At 43.7% G+C, this 21,041-nt stretch overlaps 1 protein-coding gene and 1 long non-coding RNA gene across 3 annotated transcripts in view; one reads left to right on the top strand and one right to left on the bottom strand.

The window, feature by feature from the left end:
- LOC137420942 (fibroblast growth factor receptor-like 1) overlaps positions 1–21,041 on the bottom strand; it is a 331,836-nt gene that overhangs the window by 184,959 nt on the left and 125,836 nt on the right. The gene's annotated exons all lie outside the window — the stretch shown is intronic.
- On the top strand, positions 1,286–20,735 carry LOC144890700 (uncharacterized). Its single transcript, XR_013622451.1, has 3 exons — positions 1,286–2,008; positions 10,402–10,616; positions 17,207–20,735. It is a non-coding gene; the product is annotated as an uncharacterized LOC144890700 (long non-coding RNA).

A 21,041-nucleotide genomic window follows, 5' to 3' on the forward strand; every position in this document is an offset into this window, starting at 1 on the left:
GTGACCATTTGGTTTTCTCAGTAAAATATTCAGGTAAATGACACGGATGAATAATAATTTTGTCCTTGTGTGCATTTTATTATATACTGTTTCAGGCCGTTTGTCTGTAGCAGTGCATGACGCTTTGGACAATTGGACCGCACTGTATGGTCCATACTCTGCAACACGTTCGAGGTGCACCAACTTCAACTTGTATAATATATTTGTTAATACTTTATTTATTTACAACACTTGTACTGTGAGCTCAAAAGGCTGCTGCTGCGATTTTGCTTTGTTGATGTGCTTGTTGATGTGACTGGCTTTGCATGCCAACTTTGCAATGTGGTTTGCCCAAGAAAGATCATGGCTGCAAGTGAGACCCAATAATTTTAGTAACTGAACTTCTGTGAGAAGGTTGTTAAGAGAGTACCTGGGAGAGTTTGCCATACGGTCCTTTTGGAGAGGGAGAGAGGGAGAGAGGGGTAGAGAGGGGTAGAGAGGGGTAGAGAGGGGTAGAGGTATTTCTCAATGTTAAAATACATATTCCAAGTGTTTGACCAGTTTGTGATTTTGTCAAGTTCTGAAGAGTGGGAAGAGGCTTCTGCCTGTCTATCTGAAGGATGTGGGATGCCACGGGTGGAGTCATCAGCAAAGAGATAAAGAGGATTTTCCAGAGTCAGAAAGATGTGGGATGCCACGGATGGAGTCATCAGCAAAGAGATAAAGAAGATTTTTCCAGAGTCAGAAAGATAATTATTGACGAAGATTAGGAATAGGACTGGGCTGAGAACCATGTTGGGGCACTCCAGCCTTGGCAGGCAGAAATGAAAGGCTACTGTTGAGGGCCACGCGTTGGCTATGAGAGTGGAGGAAGTCAAAAAACCAAGAGTGGACTTGACCTTCGAGGCCATGGACAGAGAATTTGGAGAGCATTGTGGGATGCCAGACAATGTCAAAAGCTCGAGACATGTCTGGAGAGATGGCCCTGAACTCATGTGTGACATTGAGGAGAGGTTGGGGTTGGGCATGTGACAAGGTCAAATTGATTAGATAAGTAGGGAGATGTTAGCTTAATTATTGTACTGTCTAAATGTGCATCATACAAAATGTGGCGCGTTGTTCAATAAATAGTCAGGGTTTGAGGTGAAGGAATTGTATGTGAAGCCTTCTGTTAACACCCGGGTGTGTGGCACCATGTGTGGCCTTGGGAAAGAGAGATAAGGGGCTTAAAATGGTGTGTCATAAAAGGACAGGGAGAGGGGAGGAGTTTTTGTGGCCTTGAAAGTGGGGAGTTTGTTTGGTGGGGGAGCTCACAAGAGTTTGTTGGGTGCAGGGAGTGTGGAGTTTGCTTGTCTGAGGAGTGGTTTTGTGGTTAGCTCACCTGTTCATGCTCCTGCTTCATCTCCTGTACGTGTTCTTGCTTTGCCACCTGTTTGTGTCACTGCTTCATCACCTGTTTGTGTTCCTGCCTCGTGTTTCTGGTTTGTCTCCTGCTTGTCTCTCAGGTTCATTGTCCTGTATCGTCGCGTTCTTGCCTGATCGCCTGTTTTTGTTGCCTGATCGCCTGTTTCATTGCTTCTTCGCCTGTGTCATTTCTCCTGCCCATGTGCCTGCTTCGGCATTTGCTTCGTGGCTGCTTGGACGCCATCTGCATGGACCCCTCCGCAGGAGATAAGGCCTCACCCAGTTTTTCGTTCCCTTTCCAGTCTGTGCTGAAGTCTGATGTGTGACGCCCTTGATTTATTTATTTGTCTTGTAAATAATTATTTATTGTGAATTACGTGTTTCCCCTTTTCCCCCCTCAACCATCCATCATTCCCGCCATTGTGATCATTCCTCCCCTGTTATTGTGGTGGGAAATAAACCCTGATAAATCAGAGCTAAGGTTCTCGTGTATTTCTTACAATCCCCACTTTGAATCCACCATTAATTCATGCAGTCCAAGGGAGTAAAAGCTAGCTCAGTCTATCTGACCAGTGGCATTTGTTAACAGACTGCTGGACACGACAATATACAGTCACATGAAAAAGTAAGTACACCCCATGTAAAGTTTTGACTTTTTCAACATATTTCAACATACAGCTATTTGATCTTCATTTCAACAATATTGATAGATAAAGGTGATATAATATAACAAATATCATGAAACATTTACATTTTGTAGTCCATTGTATAATTTAAATAAACATAAATACAAATTTCACATGTGGAAAAAGTAAGTACACCCCTACATTTATCACTACTTCAAACACCTAAAATTAGAATCAGGTGCACCAGCTCATGTGCAAATGATTAGAACATCAGTTAGAGAGGATCTTGGAGGAACCTGTCTTATTTAAACATCAGACATTTAGTTTGGTTTGCTCTTTGTTGTTGAAGTGTGCGGCGTCACCATGCCTAGATCAACAGAGCTCTATGAGCCCTTCAGAAAGAAGGTTATAGATGCCTACGAGTCTGGGTGGGGATTTAAAAAGATCTCCAAAGAATTTGCAATCAATCATTCGACTGTCCGGAAGATCATCTACAAGTGGAGAAGATTCCAAACAACTGCCAACTTGTTCAGGCCAGGCCGCTCCAGCAAGTTCAGCCCGAGAGCAGACCGCAAGATGCTGAAAAAAGTCTCTAAGAACCCCAGAATGTCATCATGGGACCTACAGGTAGCTCTTGCCACTGTGGATGTCAAAGTGCACGAGTCTACCAGTAGAAAAAGGCTGCACAAATTTGATCTACATGGGAGGTGTGCCAGGAGGAAACCTTTGCTGTCCAGAAAGAACATCAGGGCAAGACTAAAGTTTGCCAATGAACACCTTGGCAAAGACCAGCACTTCTGGAACAATGTGCTCTGGACAGATGAGTCAAAGGTAGAGCTACTTGGCCACAGTACCAGAAGACATGTTTGGCGAAAACCAAAGACAGCATTTGACCACAAGAATCTGATACCAACTGTAAAGCATGGTGGTGGAAATATTATGGTTTGGGGCAGCTTTGCTGCATCAGGGCCTGGGCAGCTCACCATCATAGAATCCACTATGAATTCTTCATTGTACCAGAGGGTGCTTGAGGATAATGTGAGGCCATCTGTCGGCAAGTTTTTTGTCGGCATTTTTGGATGTCGATGTCGACATCGGTGTCGATGTCGACATCGATGTCGACATCTTGTCAGCATTTTTAGGGTGACATAGTCACAATTTCGGTCTTCGAGGCCGGCCGATAGGCACAGTGTGACCAGAAGGGACGAGGTTCTCCTGACCACGTGGCCCTCGACTTGGTGGGGTTTGTCCGCACAATGTGGGCGCTTCCAGGATGAACTTTAGCCGGGGAGCGTTTGGGCACCCCGGTCTGATACTGCCGCCCACGCGCAGAACAACGTGTGAGTGCACGTGGGTCCCGGCGGTCCCACTGGCCTAACGCTACCATGTTTAGACAGCGAACTCCGTCCCCGGGCACCGGCACCTACTCCCGGAAGTTTGAGAGAATAGCGGCGCCGGGCACGGTAGGACACCCGCGGAGCCCCGGCGGACCAGGGACGCGCGAGCCTACGCGTTAGCGTGCTACGGCGGAATCAACGGCTTCGGCCACGGCCGGGCCGATACTCGGCCCGGTCACACCGGAAATGGACTGATTCGACGCCCGCGCTGGAGAGGTCGCGGGCGACTGAGATGTATTAACAAATTAATTTAATTAATTTGAGACGTCCGATTTCTAGTGTTTGGAAATTTGGAAGAGCTTGACCCTAGCCTTTCCCTTGCGAGGGCAAGGAGGAACTTAACACTTGACACTTAAGCTTAGTTTGAAGTGCACCCTGACCAGCGCTCACGGTGGGACGGCAAGGCAACCAGAAGGGACGAGGTTCTCCTGACCACGTGGCCCTCGATCTGGGAAGCGAGAGGTGTTCCATTAGTGGATGCGCCCCTCACGCCCGACTTTTGGGCGGCCCCGACAGGCCGTTTGTTTTGACGTTCCGTGACAGGCCCCGCACCCCCACCTCCGGGCCGACCGGGCGACCGGAATGAATCCCGGTGTCCTGATCCGAACCTTCAGAGCGGGCCGGCTGGGGAGTGCCTGGCACCCCGTACCTGCACTTTCCGTCCCTGCGGTCCCAAATACCGGAACCACCCGAATACCACTTTATTCGACAAAATGAGGTGCGGCCTACATCTAGGCAAGGCCGCGTGACGTCATCGCGCTTTCACCTTAAAAGACTTATTTGATACTAGGGCATGCCCGTACTATATATATATCTAAAATTATATCCCCCCCCCCTCTATTTACATGAAATGGTGTGGTCCATTCGCAAAGCCAAAGCGAACGGCTTGCGAGTACGGTGACAATCTCCCCCCTCTATTTACATGAAATGGTTTGGTCCAAAGCGAACGGCTTGCGAGTACGGTGACAATCCCCCCCCTCTATTTACATGAAATGGTTTGGTCCAAAGCGAACGGCTTGCGAGTACGGTGACAATCCCCCCCCTCTATTTACATGAAATGGTTTGGTCCAAAGCGAACGGCTTGCGGAGTTTGGTAAAGAAATCGCCATAGCGTGCACAAACGCGCAGGAAAGCGAAAGAATCGCAAATTAGTTTTAATTAGTTTTAAAACATAGTTTAACGCCAACATAGCGGTGTGGAAGTGTAACTCAGTGTAACATATTGATTGGCCCTGGTAACTTATTAATTAACCTGGTAACAAAGCAGATACATTTTATGTGTATGAACAATGTAATCTCTTGAAACACCTGGTCAAGGCCCCAGGCTAGAGCACCCGCCCCCTGCTGTGATTTCCATTTACACAGCAGGAGGGGAGCGAGCTGATGCCAGGACTCGGTGCGATGCATGACCTCGGGACATTAGCGGAGAGGAGATTAAGTCCAGTTTGGCGATATAACGAGAGCAAACGTTGAGTAAAGTACACTTGTCCTCAGAAGCCCTGCCCGACGGAACGATGGAATGAACGAGTACTTGCTACGTGAAGCGCTGACCGAACGGGAGTGTCGGATGGAGAGAAGGACCAGCGAAAAGAGTTAACCTGATCCATTATATTATGCGGTATCATTTTGGTAATTGGATGAAGTGAATACAGTTTAATAAACGAGACCTTTTGTAACCTGTGTCCGGTCTTTGGAGTCCTGTGAGTCCCCCAGTAAATTCCCTGACAATCTTGGAGGCACCGCTGCGATCAATTGTACAAGCAAGTCTTCTTTAAAAGGTGAGTGTGTCTTGTCTTGTCCAATATGATTTACGAACTTGGAAGTTATGGGTACATACATGGGGGAGCAGGTGGACTGGGGCTTCTTTGCGCACCGATGCCGCGATATAGGTGGCGTGAGCCATCACGAATGGGATTTCGATAAACGACTGTAGCAATTTATTCGTTTTTTCTAAATGATTTCTGTAAATACGTATTTTTGCGCTGGTTATTAAAGGGCCTTACTGTAACCTGGAAGCAAACGAAGCAAGTGTGCACCTTGCGACCGCTTGCTTCCAGGACGTGTAAGGCCGGTACACTCGTTTACCCACCAGCACACGGATAAAGTACTACTTTTTTTTGCACTTGTTCGAAGCACTTGACTTGATCGGCGCTCGGCGAGCGACAGGGAACCGGGAAACGGAATTATATTTATATATATATATATTTCCAATATGGTACACCGGCCACAACGATTTTAGCGATTATCCGAGTTTTTTTTTTTTTTTAACGATTTCTGTAAATACGTATTTTTCCTGCGCTGTGTAATTCTTCTGACACGCGCCACGAAGAAACGCACCACTGATGTACATGAAGCGACTTGTTTGCCGGTTCGGTAAGGTCCGTCCGTACACGTGTACAATCGTGTACACCCGTTTTAAATAAATAATTTTTTTCAGTTTTCCCGCCATGCCTATAAATTCATGACAGACAACCCACCCTCATGCCGGTCCAGAATTATGATGAAAGATGGCGATTGAGAAAAAAATTGCATCAAATTTTGTCCAGGTCCATCAAGAAGCCTTTGAGACATGCTTCACGGTTGAATAAAAAACCACCGTTTAGAGTACTTCTTTTTTTTGTTCAAAGCACTCGACTTGGAGCCAGCGACTTGCTCGGCGGGGGATATAATTTTAGATATATATATAGTACGGGCATGCCCTAGTGAGAGATAATTACAGGAAATGGTGTTTGTGAGTAACAACCACCCTCTGGTCGAGGCTCATAGAAGGGGTGATGCTTACTGATTCGGCACGCTCACAAAATATGGGATTTTAAATGGCAGAGATGCCACGAAAGATCAGGAAGGGAAGGAATGGAAAATTTGTCAAGGTTTGAAATTAATCGGACAAGGGGGTCCCAAGGTATGGTCACCGTACTCGCAGGTCGTTCGTTTTGGCTTTGCGAATGGACCGAACCATTGCATGTAAATAGGAGGGTGGTTCTGTGGTCGTTCGTTTTGGCTTTGCGAATGGACCAAACCATTCCATGCAAATAGGAGGGTGGTTCTGTGGTCGTTCGTTTTGGCTTTGCGAATGGACCGAACCATTGCATGTAAATAGGAGGGTGGTTCTGTGGTCGTTCGTTTTGGCTTTGCGAATGGACCAAACCATTCCATGCAAATAGGAGGGTGGTTCTGTGGTCGTTACTGCCACGTGGTTTCAAACTTGTTGTTGGAACTTGCTGTTGGCACTTGTTGGAACTTGTTGGAACTTGTTGTTGGAACTTGTTGTTGGAACTTGCTGTTGGCACTTGTTGGAACTTGTTGGAACTTGTTGTTGGAACTTGCTGTTGGAACTTGCTGTTGGAACTTGTTGGAACTTGTTGTTGGAACTTGTTGTTGGAACTTGCTGTTGGAACTTGTTGTTGGAACTTGTTGGAACTTGTTGTTGGAACTTGTTGTTGGAACTTGCTGTTGGCACTTGTTGGAACTTGTTGGAACTTGTTGTTGGAACTTGCTGTTGGAACTTGATGTTGGAACTTGTTGGAACTTGTTGTTGGAACTTGCTGTTGGAACTTGTTGTTGGAACTTGCTGTTGGAACTTGTTGTTGGAACTTGTTGGAACTTGTTGTTGGAACTTGTTGTTGGAACTTGTTGTTGGAACTTGCTGTTGGCACTTGTTGGAACTTGTTGGAACTTGTTGTTGGAACTTGCTGTTGGAACTTGCTGTTGGAACTTGTTGGAACTTGTTGTTGGAACTTGTTGTTGGAACTTGCTGTTGGAACTTGTTGTTGGAACTTGTTGGAACTTGTTGTTGGAACTTGTTGTTGGAACTTGCTGTTGGCACTTGTTGGAACTTGTTGGAACTTGTTGTTGGAACTTGCTGTTGGAACTTGTTGTTGGAACTTGCTGTTGGAACTTGTTGTTGGAACTTGTTGGAACTTGTTGTTGGAACTTGTTGTTGGAACTTGTTGTTGGAACTTGCTGTTGGCACTTGTTGGAACTTGTTGGAACTTGTTGTTGGAACTTGTTGTTGGAACTTGCTGTTGGCACTTGTTGGAACTTGTTGGAACTTGTTGTTGGAACTTGTTGTTGGAACTTGCTGTTGGAACTTGCTGTTGGAACTTGTTGTTGGAACTTGCTGTTGGAACTTGTTGTTGTAACTTGTTGGAACTTGTTGTTGGAACTTGCTGTTGGAACTTGCTGTTGGAACTTGTTGGAACTTGTTGTTGGAACTTGCTGTTGGAACTTGTTGGAACTTGTTGTTGGAACTTGTTGTTGGAACTTGCTGTTGGCACTTGTTGGAACTTGTTGGAACTTGCTGTTGGAACTTGTTGGAACTTGTTGTTGGAACTTGCTGTTGGAACTTGTTGGAACTTGTTGTTGGAACTTGTTGTTGGAACTTGCTGTTGGCACTTGTTGGAACTTGTTGGAACTTGTTGTTGGAACTTGTTGTTGGAACTTGCTGTTGGCACTTGTTGGAACTTGTTGGAACTTGTTGTTGGAACTTGCTGTTGGAACTTGCTGTTGGAACTTGTTGTTGGAACTTGCTGTTGGAACTTGTTGTTGGAACTTGTTGGAACTTGTTGTTGGAACTTGCTGTTGGAACTTGCTGTTGGAACTTGTTGGAACTTGTTGTTGGAACTTGCTGTTGGAACTTGTTGTTGGAACTTGTTGTTGGAACTTGTTGTTGGAACCCATACTTATTTAATTAATTACATTTCTTATTACATTACAGTAATTACATTACAGTAATTACCTGAGGTAATTACAGTAATTACAGTTCCGGTAATTACAGTAATTACAGTAATCATTACAGTAATTGCAGTAATCTTATTACAGTAATTACATTACATTAACTCAGGCACCTTTTGAGTAAGGAAGCTGATATTTGGACATGACACTGACCAAGTGATGTGGCTGTCAAGGAAAATATTGATTTATTGATTAATCATTTAATAAATTAACTCGTTGATTTATAAATGACTTATTTAATTAAAATTCCTGAGAGATACATCTTCGGATGAAATACTTGCAGATTGGTTATGCTATGAGCCAATTGATTAAGGAAAATATTTTGTGATGGCCATATTGGCAATTTCGTGGCCATATTCGTGGCAACTCAGTTAGTGCCACTGCACCTTTAAAATGCATCCCTGCGTTCATTTTTCGATCGATTGAGTTGAAATTTTGAACAATCGGATCTGGACTGTCGTTGTTAACGACTCTAGCACGCACTCGTCCAATCAGGATGGAGCGGTATGGTCCCCGGATCATCACTGCCCGCAGTTTTAATTAATTTTACTTTTTCCCTTGGGCATATAATTTTGAAGACATGCATGTCATGATAGAGGAAATGTTTGTTCTGTTAAACGGAATAAATGTTGTTTATTTGTGTGGGTGTGTATTTTTGTGTATTTGGATATATTTTCACGACTAATTCCAGTTATCGTCCTGCAAAAGGTCTGCTCGTTCTTTTCCTTTGAGTCGTAAATTCCTGTTGAATTCTCATTAAAAAGCGGAATTAAGTACGCTGTGTGATGATGGAGATCCTTGATGACGAATCAGGAATAGTGAATGAGCAGACAAATATCACGGATGGTACACCAGATAGGGAAAATGTAGATGAAACCCCTTTTGCTCAGGTGCTGTGTAGCGCTGCACAAAGATCCATATGAGCGGGGCCTGGGTGCTGTGTAATTAGTACACAAAGAACCAATTACTAGGGTGCTGAATAAACACAAAGATCCATTTTTGGAGCTGGTTCTCCCGGTGCTGTGATTTATTCAAAGAACCAAAATCTTGTAAGAATTAAGATATGATTTGTCGACATCATAAATACTTTAATATATGTAACGATTTTTGTAACGATCATCCTGCAAAAGGTCTGCTCGTTCTTTTCCTTTGAGTCGTAAAATCCTGTTGAATTCTCATTAGAATGCGGAATTAAGTACGCTGTGTGATGATGGAGATCCTTGATGACGAATCGGGAATAGTGAATGAGCAAACAAATATCACGGATGCTGCGGCTGGAGCAGGGGAAGCGATTTTTGAATTGTTCAGTGATTATTCGATATTGTTATGACTTATTGTCAATAGGTATACTAAGTGGCCATGAGGTAGCCTGTTGCTATGTACAGTTTTATTCTATTGTTGATTATACCACATAGCTGTGGTGATAAAGGAAATGTTCGTTTAAATAGATGATTATGATAGGACCATGACTATAAAATCATGATGATTATTATGAATGATATCATAGGGTTCAAATGCAGAATGCTGCATGAACTTGGGAAAGAACTTTCAAGCCCTATGGGATAAATTGGGTGTTACAAGCAATGGAGCTTCAAAATTTAGCATGATTGAAGGAATTTTACAGTCTTATTTCAGTAGTTTTACGAAATTTAAATTGCCAAGAGATTTTGGGTACTATTAAAGAAAAAAAATGATGAGATATTTTTTCCAATGAACTTTAATATCTGCCATCCATTTTGGCTGTCTCACGAATGAAGGATGAGTTGCCTTTAGTGGTTGCAAAGAAAATTTGTGGAGACCAGGCAAAATGGGGAAATATGTCAGATATGACCCTAGGACAGGACGGTGATTCATCAATTGACATGAGGTACGAACCAGAGGTGACGACCGATGAGTCGATCTCAGTCAATGGATGGACCTGTCCTGACATCATTGGGGAAAGGGCTTATGCAAGGAGTCATTCAAAATGATTAATTTGATTTATTGATGAATATTGATGAATTAATTGAAATTGAATAATTGATTGAATTGTTAATTGATTGAATCTAATTGATTGAATTTAATTGCATAAATTGAACTGAATAAATTGAATTGAATATATTGATTGTTTGATTGATGAAAATGCGGTCTCAAGAAAGAAGCTTTGATATCTTTGCGAGATATTATCAATGTGGAGACAACCTGGGAAAATTGAGCAAGGTGGTGAGTTTATATACAGATATATATGTGCGGTTACCATTGTGTGATTTCCCCGTCAAACAGAGCGGACACCTGAGGATTCACCCACTTCATACTGACCCTCCGGCTCATCTGCAAATACTGATCTGTGAGATTGGATTGTGCAAAAGCCACAGCTGAGGGAGATTCTCTGGAAATCACCGTGCGAACAGGTGGAGAGATCCTTCCTGGAGGTACGAGTGAAGCTTTAGAGGAACCTGGAACAAGCTACAACGCATCCAACGCTACTTTGATAAAAGGTGGAACAAACTCCAGTAGATTTATTTATAGGACATATAGTATAGGTGTGTACAGGTGCATTCCAAAGCGCAGATCCTAGTAATCTACCTGGTACATTGAGGGAATATTGAGTGTTATTCACATACAGGCAAAATGGGAAATGGAGTCTGCAAGGGTAAACAAGGTCAGCTAGACTTGTCCCAAAGAGGCGCTTGCGTCAACCACATGTATCAGCAATATGGTCCACATTCACTTAAAGATTTGGAATCTTGGCATGAATGGACAAAAGGGAGAAAGAAGGAATTCCCCAAGGATGGCACGTTTGACAGGAACACATTGGAAACACTCAGAGAAGAATTAGAAGCAAGAGACAGACAGAAGTTGAAGGTGGATTGGAAACCATTTTATTACTGGGACATCGAGTCTAGAGACAGGGAGACCAAAACGAAAATGGGGGGTGTGAAGAAAGAAATGAAGCAGATACAACATAGGTTGGAAAAGGTATCCACTCAAATGCCTCTTGAAGTTAGCAATGGAAAGCGATCCCAGTCCAGATTGTACCCAGACGCAAGGTCATATGAGATAAATGAACTAGAAGAGGAAACTCCTCCACCCTATCGGCGACATATTGTATATCAGCCACAGGAAGTACAGGCACCCGTACCTCTACCTGCCGAAGGGCCAGTACAGAGTGAAACGATTGGCTCTAGCCGACAGAAGACAGGTGAAAGCAGTGCCCCAGTTGAGGTGACTACCCCAGAGGGTGCAACTGGAGGACAGGAACCGACTCAAAGTGGGCAAGCGATACAACCAGCTGCAACAACTTCAACATACTCCCCATTGCACCATACAAGGAGTAAGGGCCCTGTGATGAATGCCAATCTATCCAACGATCAATATGATTTGCCAATGAACATTCAAAACTTGACTCTCCCACAGGAAGGTTTTGAACAATGTGGCGTTATGAATTTCCCGCAACGGCAATTTCCAGGGGCAAATGAGGAACGCCCAGATTTGATGTATAGACCTTGGCAAATACACCAATTGAAGGCATTACAGAGCGATATGCCATCAATCAAAACAGATCCACTTCAATTCGCAGAAGAGCTACGATTGATTGTGGAAACGCAATTGCCGACTATAAGAGACATGGAAATACTCTTAAAGTGGGTAATTCCAAATACCACCACTTTGAAGACATTAATGAGTGAGGCAAACTGGGTACATGCAGTAAATGGAGAATTAGACATACCCACGGAGGCTAAAATGACACAGATAAATAAATTAATAGAGGCCATACAAAAATTGCCGCCCGTGACTGATTGGAATAAAGTGGTTACGTGCAAACAGAAAACAGGAGAGGATGCTAGTGATTATTTAGACAGATTGCGAGATGTTTTTCGACTATATTCGGGAATAGACCGGGCACAAATCGACAATGCCCTAAAACCCCTTTTTATTAATGGTCTGTTGCCGAAATTGAAGAGTGAAGTGGAAAGACAGTGTATTGCTTGGGAAGGCAAGCCGATGTAAGAAATATTGAATTATGCTTTGCATCATCAGCGAATTCAGGCCAGGAACAGTGCTATAAATGCCGAAAAATTGATGCAACTACAGACACAAGCCCTGATGATTACGAACCAACGCAATAGGTTTTCTATGCAACAACGTAACAATGCAACAGACAACAACTATGAATCAGGAGATAACCAGAGGTCAGAATGGCAACCCAAAGACCCAGACATGCAGCCCAGAGAGACAAGTCAACAAGTGGACAGAGCAGGTAACGACAGAAGCCGGTGCTTCAACTGTGGAGAGATGGGACACTGGATAAGGAGATGCCCATATCTGAGCAGAAGACAATTTCGACAGGGAAACCAAGGACAAAGAAACCAAGGACAAAGAAACCAAGGACAAAGAAACCAAGGACAGGGACACTACCAACTACCACCACCTCAGCCAACATATAGGGCTCCATTGAAGAACGCCCCAATTAAGGGAGGACCTCAGCAGAATAGATGGTCTGAAACGCCCTTCTGACTAGACCAGAATGACCAAGTGGCAGCACTTCCGTTAATTTCAAGGTCGGCTGCACAGGAACCAAATGTTAGTTTGACAATAGGCGGACGCAAGGCTCCTTTCCTAGTTGATACGGGAGCCACTCGTTCCACGTTGCGTCGAGCAGATTTTCCCAATATACCATTGTCAAAACACTATACGACGGTGGTAGGAGTATCAGGGGTTCCCATACATACGCCTGTCACAAAGGAATTGCGTGTCCAACTTGGCCCATTGACTGCACAACATGCCTTTCTTGTGGCATCGGGCGTTCCAGTAAATTTGATGGGAAGAGATTTATTGTGCAAATTGAACTGTACTGTCATATGTAAGAAAAACGGAGTGTATCTAGAAATGCCAGAACATTCCCACGACTTCGTCATTGATATGCTACAAAGCGCAATAGAACCAAGAACACATCGATGGGAAATCAATGATACACAAAAGGCAGAACTTTTGTACCATAGTTTTATGACATTGAAGGTTGCAATGCCCAAAGTACAGGAGTGGGTAGACAGCCACTTGATGGATTCTCTGAAATGGCAGACTGATCTTCACTGTACGACATGTCATGACCCTATAGGGAAGGAGGTGTCCTATGCAGAGAACGTTTCTAGATACCTGGACACAAGGTATGATGTACATATAACATCACTGTGGGTAGGAGAACAGGGAATTGGCATGTCAGTGTCTTTGACGCCAGATCAACAACTCCTGTGGAATCAACCAGAAACAACAACCCCACACGTCACCTTAGCGGTGGCACAAGGATATGAAGCAAAAGATGTTGGAACAATGATTGCAACTTTGAAAGATTGCAAAAACATGAGATACATGGGAGAAATTCAACAAGCCCCACTTTATGACTTAGATGGAGAAGGATTTTGCTGGCAGCTTGTAGAGCAGGCGCTTTCTTCAACCTTCATCATGATTGATGAACCAATTAACACTAAAAATGTTGGGCTATACCTACTCAGCTCCGACACCAATGGGGATCCGGACCCACTCGATCAAATACCAACATGCTTGTGGACAACGCATCCGAATGATGTGGGACGAATCAAGAGTGTGGCACCGGTAAGGATCACAGTAGATGATTCTAAGCCACTGCCTAGAAAGCGCCAATATCCATTGAGACCAGAGGCAAAAGCTGGTATTGCACCAGTGATTCGATCATTGGCGGATCAGGGAGTTATAGTTCGCACCGTGAGCATGTGCAACACTCCTATTTTACCTGTGAAGAAGCCAGGCAAGACTACCTGGAGATTTGTACAGGATCTTCGAGCAATTAATGATTGTGTCATCCCAGCCTATCCGGTGGTCCCTAATCCCATCACTGTACTGTCAAGTATTCCAAGCAATACAAAGTTCTACTCCGTGGTGGACTTATGTTCGGCGTTCTTTAGTGTACCCATTCATGAGGATTCGCGTTATTTGTTCGCGTTCACGTACGAAGGCTCACAATTCACTTGGACTGTTCTACCACAAGGGTACACAGAGAGCCCAACTTTGTTTTCACGTGCTCTACATGAAGACCTCAGCGACATTGAGTTTCCTGGAGGCTCAGTGATGGTACAATATGTTGACGACCTTCTCATATGCTCGACTTCAAAGGAAGCATGTAAACAGGACACTGTTGTGCTACTGACAGCATTAGCAGACAAAGGCCACAAGGCCTCAAGAGATAAGTTGCAATTCTGTAAGGAAGAGGTGAAATACTTAGGACATATTCTGAAAGGAGATACGAGACGACTTTGCCCTGAACGTGTAAAGGCGATCAGGGCACTCCCAAAACCTACAACTGTCAAGCAGATGAAATCTTTCCTGGGGACAACAGGGTTTTGCCATCAGTGGATTGCTGATTATGCATCACTGACTCGCCCTCTGCTGGACATCAGCTTACCAAACAGTCCAATTCCTTTGAAATGGACCCCGGAGGCTGAACGAGCTTTTACGACATTGAAAGATACCTTAGCATCAGCTCCTGCTTTAGGACTGCCGGATTATGAGAAAAATTTCTTTCTCTACTCACATGAGAAAGGAGGATTTGCCCAATCGGTGTTGGCGCAAAAACATGGGGGAAAACTGCGCCCTATAGCGTATCACAGCACTCGATTGGATCCAGTAGCACGAGGGTTTCCACAGTGCTTGCGAGCAGTGGCAACAGCATCGTATGCAGTAGAAGCCACAGCTACAATAGTCCTGGGGTGCCCCTTAATTCTCCTTGTTGAGCATGCCTTGGCGACGGTTTTGCTGAAGGCAGGAACACAGCACCTTTCAGCATCAAAGGCTACAACGTATGAACTAGGATTGTTGGCACCGTCAAACCTCACCATTCAGCGTTGCCCAACGCTGAACCCAGCATCTATGTTGCCAACAGAGGAAGATGGTGAGCCCCATGATTGTGCAGAGGTATTGGCACATGCACTAGTGCCTCGCATTGACTTGAAGGACATTCCCATCCCAGACGCAGATCTGGTACTGTATGTTGACGGATCATCATCAAGAGCATTGGACGGTACACTACTGACAGGATATGCAGTATGCACAAATGCTGAGACATGGGAGAGTGGGAAATTACCAAACACTTACTCGGCTCAACAGGCAGAACTGTATGCATTAACTAGAGCCTGTCATTTAGCAGAAAGCCAGAGAGTAACCATTTATACAGACTCCAGGTACGCGCATGGGGTCGTTCATGATTATGGTGCTCTCTGGAAACAGAGAGGATTTTTGACATCTTCGGGAAGCCAAATAAAAAACGGGAGGTTGATTGCTAGCCTCTTGGAAGCAATCCTTCTACCATCGGCCATTGCAGTGGTAAAATGTGAGGCCCATACACAAGGAAGAGATGAGGTCTCACAGGGAAATGCAAGGGCGGATGAAGCAGCGAAGCTTGCGGCACATTTGGAACAAGACCCGGTGATCATACAGGGACCTGTAAGGGTTCCTGAAAATACCCCGACGCTGCAAGACATCAGCGCTATGCAAGAAGTGGTGGAAGACCGGGAAAAAGAGGTGTGGGTACAGACTGGATGCACATTTGACAAAGAATCTAAATTATGGACTACTCCTGATGGACGTGTTGTCGCCCCTCGCCAATTGTTGCCATGGATTGCTCGTCTGGCTCATGGAGTGAGTCATACAGGTAAAGGAGGAATGTGTGCATCAGTGTTAAAACAATGGTATGCACCTGGGTTTACACGTGTGGCAGAGCAATGTTGTGCTACATGTCAGGTTTGTCAGACGTATAATCCAGGCAAAGGTGAAAAGACTACACCAGGAGCTCATCCCGCACCGACAGGTCCGTTTGTACATTTACAGATGGATTTTATCCAAATGGAAAAGTGCGCTGGATTTCAGTTTGTCTTAGTGATTGTAGACATGTTTACAAAATGGGTAGAAGCTTACCCTTGTCGACATGCAGATGCCAAAACAGTGGTGAAGATTCTGTTGAAGGACTTCATATGTCGCTTTGGAGTTCCTTGCAGGATTTCTTCTGATCAGGGTACGCATTTCACAGCAGATGTTATTAAGGAATTGGGTAAGACAATGCAGATAAACCTTCATCTTCACTGTCCTTATCACCCCCAATCGGCGGGAGCAGTGGAACGACACAACGGAGTAATAAAGAACAAGCTGGCCAAAATCTGTGCGGACACTAACTTGAAATGGCCAGATGCCATTCCACTTGCACTCCTCGCAATGAGGGCTACTCCCAATAGGAGAACGGGATTATCCCCGCATGAAATCTTGATGGGGAGACCAATGCGGGTACCTCATTCACCTCCCCTGATGATAAAGGAGATGGATATTCACCAGATGGATGATTTGATGTACTCTTTCTGTATTGAATTGACCAAAATCGTGAAGATGTTTCATTCCCAGGTGAAGGAAGCTTTACCAGAACCTGCAGAGAATGAGTGTCATTCTTTTCAACCTGGAGATTATGTGTACATCAAAATTTTCAAACGAAAAACTGCGTTGACACCACGATGGTCAGGACCACATCAGGTGCTGTTGACAACGCATACTGCAGTAAAATGCCAAGGCAGACCAAGTTGGATTCATGCCTCTCATTGCAAGCGAGCACATGGTGCTAAAGTGGATGGCCCCACAGAAAACGAGGCTGCACCTAGCAGCCCAGCAGAACATTCAGTGGCGGATAAATGATACTCGTGATTTACATTCATTTGAATTACATTTTAACGCCCCTTGTAGTGATTGATTTATTTCATCATATAGTAGTCCTACTTGAGTTAGTGACATTTATTTGCCTACATGACATACAATTACCTACTGATATTAGTACAGCATCAGTGATAATGTAGCACAATTACACTCATGATCAAGGGAGTTAGGTGGACCCCGGGATATAAGGGAATCAGGGAAAGGCAAATAATCAGACTTATGTTAAATAATAAGGAATTTTTTAGGGATTTTCTTTCATTAACCTGTTAGGAAGTTTGTTAGTTACGATGTTGAATTTTATTGCCATGTAATTATGTTATAGGTACGGACATATACAAGGGGTAGCTCACATGTTTTACAGATGGATACAGGTGGGACAAAGGGAAACACCGTATCAAGACAAGCCGACCAATCAAGGGAAACCAGAGACTTCTACTTCAGATACTCCTTGAAAATGGTGATATTTATCCTAGGAATGGGTTCTCTGGTAGTGGGGACTCTGTGTTGTATGGATTATTTTGGGGTAATGAGGGAACAAAACGCAACACCAGCAAATGATACACAGATACATGATCATGCGGAACGACAAAAGCAGAAGAGAAGTTTGATGAAGGATAAAGACACACCTTTAGAATCCGATGGATTACACGGGATTAATACTTTTTTACATTTAGCCCATACAAGGGCTGCTATAGCAAATGAAAGTAATTGTTGGATATGTACACAAATGCCGCATTCTAGTGAGATCGGAGTACCATTGGAGGCAGTTCCTTTTGGTTGGGCGGAATTATGTAGCCGCTTCCCTCACACCCTGATAGCATCAGATTTTAACGGCCAACTGTCCGGGGAAGAGGGATGGAAGAAAGGGGGATATAATTGTAACCAATTTGAGGACAGTTATAGACCTACATATGATAAGAACAAAATGCCCTCTTACATGACCGTCCAGCAGCAAATAACAGGATTAATGTGTATCACCAGACCCCAAACGCCTACGCATAACAGGTCTATGGGAACCTCTAAATGCCACAATTATGGTCACGAAGAAGGCTGGATGAGAACACCTGTCCCACTAGGACCAAATGGCACGAAGGGTTTAGCTTTATATTGGGAAGGTATGTGGGGAATGGACAACACATGGACATATAATAATACGTATTTTATATGTGGACACAAGGCATATCCGTATCTTCCCTCGGGATGGTTCGGAACATGTTTTCTGGGGTTTGTGCTTCCACACATGCGCCTGTTAACAAAGTCACCAACGCATATCCTGCATTCTAGGCAGAGAAGAACTATTAGCATGGGGGAATGGATTGGAATGGTAATATTTCCATTTTATGGAACCTGGAAGGCAGGGCGAGAACTCAGGCACATGGCATTGGCTATGGAGAAGTTGGCAAATAAAACAGCTAGTGGATTGGAAAAACTTACAAGAGAGCTGGCAGCAACAAGAACGATGGCATTGCAAAATCGTATGGCATTAGATATGCTGTTAGCAGAAAAAGGAGGTACATGTGCAGTCATCGGTACAGATTGCTGTACGTACATACCTGATGAGTCAGAAGAAATTTATAACATAGCCGATACAATCAGACAAGAGGGAGCAAGATACCACGATTATATAAAAGGGGGTGCCTTTGCATGGTTGGGAAACACATTTGGAGGGGTGGTAGCTAAGATACTCCAATATTTGTTTGTTGGTTTAGTAGTTATATTGGCAATTGTTTTAGTGGTGGCTTGCTTGAAAGCCTTAGTGACGGTGTGTTTGAATATGGTAACCAACAACACGATGATAACGCATGAAGTGACAAATGAGGAAAGAAATGTGGAACCAGAAAAGGAAGACTTTTATGGCGACATAAATACTGAGATTAAAAGACTAAATCAAGTGATGTTGCAAATGAATACAGTAGAATTAAGATAATGGCATAACGACAATGTTATGAGTTGTGTCAATTACAATATCAATGAACTCATATCACCACGAGTGACACACTGTTAGAAAAAAAAAAAAAAAAAAAAAAAAAAAAAAGAGGGAAAAGAAAAAGTGGAGAGGAATTATGGTAATAATACATTATGCTTAATTTGTTGGTTTGGAAAAATTGTTGTTGGGAATTAGGTATTCCCGTTTGTGATTGTAATCATATACAATGCTATTCTTAGTTTAGTAATAAAATACATACCTGATTGAATATTATTTGTGTGACGCATATAAATGAATATAACTTTTTGAGTTAAGGAAAAACAACAAATTGTTGAATGTGAAACTGTCGGAAGATATACATGATTATGCTGATTTCATGGTAAGATGTACCCTATCTGATTCAGTGTGTGCGGAAAGCAGATTCAGATATGACTGAGCATAAAGATAAGACGAGATCACATTTTGGAGGGATTGCTAACGGAATTGGGAAGAAGTTCGAGAAAGAAAATTTGTGACTAAAAAAATGAAGTTAATCGTGGCATACACCCTCTTTCTCAAAGAATGATGAAGACATTCTCCCGTGTAACTTGGAGATGAATGCTTACCTTCACCAAGGAAATTTATGTGACCATTTGCCTGGATCACACTGCAACATATGAAAGAAAGGCGATCACTTACTCTTGTTCGAAGACTTCGAACATTCACCACATCAGAAGTTGCAGGACAACGACATTTTACCTGCAACCTCTGTGAAATGCGGGGACATATGTTATTACTTCACCAACGTCCGGGGAACCAGCATGGAGCTGCAAAAACGGCTGTGCCCTTGTCACAACAGCTGTGCACGATTCTGCTGGTTGCTCCTGGTAAGGACCATGAATGACCTGAACACCATGGTCCCAACATCAGTGTGGATGCATCCGGCATCCCTGTTCCACATCTTGCTGGCCAATCATGGTTCACAGCAAAAAGTGGCAAGAATGCTACATGGAGAGAAGGGTCAGTCTATGACTCCGCAGTGTTACCACAACAGCGAAATCCTACACGAAGTAGTGCAGGAGCTATGAAGATATTAGGAGAAAATGCTTCATACCTGGATTCAAACACAAGTGATCAGCCCTTCCTTTCAAACAAAGTCAACATTTGTGTGGAGGCAAACGTTTTTTGCCAGATGGTGCAGATGCTGTACAAAACTTGAAAATGAAGTGAAATTGTTGTATCTTGGTGATGGTGAAGTGTTGTTTTGAAAATATATTTGTGATGCAAATGCAATAGATTGAACGATATGGAAGAAGTCAATGACCAACGAAATGTTTTGTGATTCTTGCAGGATGACGGTGTATGCCTAAGGGAATTTGATTACCAAAGTGATTGATTATTTACTTATACTTGTAATGATGTTTACTAGTAGTGATTGATTGTTTACTTATATTGATGTTTAGATTAATGGTTAATATAAACAAAAACAAAAAGATGAGGGAATTGTGGAAGTGTAACTCAGTGTAACATATTGATTGGCCCTGGTAACTTATTAATTAACCTGGTAACAAAGCAGATACATTTTATGTGTATGAACAATGTAATCTCTTGAAACACCTGGTCAAGGCCCCAGGCTAGAGCACCCCCCCCTGCTGTGATTTCCATTTACACAGCAGGAGGGGAGCGAGCTGATGCCAGGACTCGGTGCGATGCATGACCTCGGGACATTAGCGGAGAGGAGATTAAGTCCAGTTTGGCGATATAACGAGAGCAAACGTTGAGTAAAGTACACTTGTCCTCAGAAGCCCTGCCCGACGGAACGATGGAATGAACGAGTACTTGCTACGTGAAGCGCTGACCGAACGGGAGTGTCGGATGGAGAGAAGGACCAGCGAAAAGAGTTAACCTGATCCATTATATTATGCGGTATCATTTTGGTAATTGGATGAAGTGAATACAGTTTAATAAACGAGACCTTTTGTAACCTGTGTCCGGTCTTTGGAGTCCTGTGAGTCCCCCAGTAAATTCCCTGACAGCGGCAACATAGTTTGCCAACGTGAAATAAATGAATACGCTCTCAAATGTGCCGTCCGAGGCAGAGTCTGTTCGGCATGTTCGGCACACGTGATAACTCGCTGCTCTCTGATTGGTTGAATCGTTTTTTGGACATAGCTCGGTAACTACTTCTCCGATTAATATGAAACCTTGAAAAGGCACATCCTCGGGTCCCCAGCAATATACCTGGCAAGTTTAAAGTATATCGGACCCGTGGTTGTCGAGAAACAGCGGT

The sequence above is a fragment of the Myxine glutinosa genome, chromosome 2 (genome assembly GCF_964187855.1).
Source record: "Myxine glutinosa chromosome 2, kmMyxGlut1.1, whole genome shotgun sequence".
NCBI lineage: Eukaryota > Metazoa > Chordata > Myxini > Myxiniformes > Myxinidae > Myxine > Myxine glutinosa.